The 1,104-nt window shown below is 45.8% G+C and overlaps 1 pseudogene; it reads left to right on the top strand.

Annotated features, from left to right (window-relative positions):
• Positions 1-8: 8 nt before the first annotated feature.
• On the top strand, positions 9-772 carry LOC141816653 (7-deoxyloganetin glucosyltransferase-like; annotated as a pseudogene).
• Positions 773-1,104: the final 332 nt, after the last annotated feature.

The raw sequence follows: 1,104 nt of genomic DNA, 5'->3' as shown, positions 1-1,104 counted from the left end.
GCGACGCCTCGCCTATCATCTTCAACACTTTCCGTGACCTCGACACCCCGGTCATCGAGGCATTGTCATCGGTCCTACCTCCGCCGTTGTACGACATCGGTCCCGTGTCTCTGCTTTCTCAATACATTCCTGATCATAATTCGCTCAGAGTAAACCTGTGGAGTGGAGGAGGACTCAAATCGCATCGAGTGGCTGTCTGAGAAGATACAGGGGTCCGTGCTTTATGTCAACTTTGGAAGCCTCGCCGTGTTAACCAGCAGCCAATTTATTGAGCTCGCTTGGGGTTTGGCTAACAGCCGGTGCAAATTCCTGTGGGTTACTAGACCTGACCTTATGGAAGGTGAGACCGCATTGCTACCGGCGGAGATCGCTACTGAGATAAAGGGAAGGAGCTTCGTCACGAGCTGGTGCCCACAAAGGGAGGTGCTCTCTCATCCTGCCGTTGGAGGCTTTTTAACGCACTGCGGATGGAATTCTGCAATGGAAAGCATAAGCGCAGGAGTTCCCATGATCTGTTGGCCTTTCCTTGCAGACCAACAGCCGAATTGCAGGTACATATGCTCGTAATGGGGCATCGGGATGGAGATTGGGGGAGGAGGTGAAGAGGGAGGAGGTGGAGAGGTTGATCAAGGAATTGATGGAAGGGCAGAAGGGGAAGAAGATGAAGAGGAAAGCATTGGAATGGAAGGTGAGAGCAGTAAAGGCAGCTTCACTTGGAGGAGACTCGTGGATTAAGTTGGAGAGAGTTATTAAAGAGGTAATGATGAAGTAAAGAAACGACATTTGTGGAAAAGTCTGGAGATCGATTTCATACTTGATTAATATCCAGCGCTCCTTCACCTCTTAAATAGCAGCCCACGAGCCGTCAAAGTAAGATTTACTCCAAATATATGAAGTGTAATAACAATCTTTCTCATTCCAGAGTATCCAATCTAAGCTTTTCTTTTAAATTGTTTGAGGTAAACTTTTTATACCCGAAATTTGCATTTAATGCTTTGCCTATGTGTTCTTTTCTGTCATGTGAGCATGTTTCTCATATCGAACACATGATTTCTCTCTAGAGAGATCAAGATTAACGAAAATATATAAAATAGAAATAGTTTT

This window comes from Curcuma longa, unplaced genomic scaffold (assembly GCF_044706935.1).
Source record: "Curcuma longa cultivar G26 ecotype Majalengka, Jawa Barat unplaced genomic scaffold, ITB_CL_G26_1.1 contig_17617, whole genome shotgun sequence".
NCBI classification, from domain to species: Eukaryota; Viridiplantae; Streptophyta; class Magnoliopsida; order Zingiberales; family Zingiberaceae; genus Curcuma; species Curcuma longa.
This window is presented reverse-complemented; position numbering and strand designations above follow the sequence as displayed.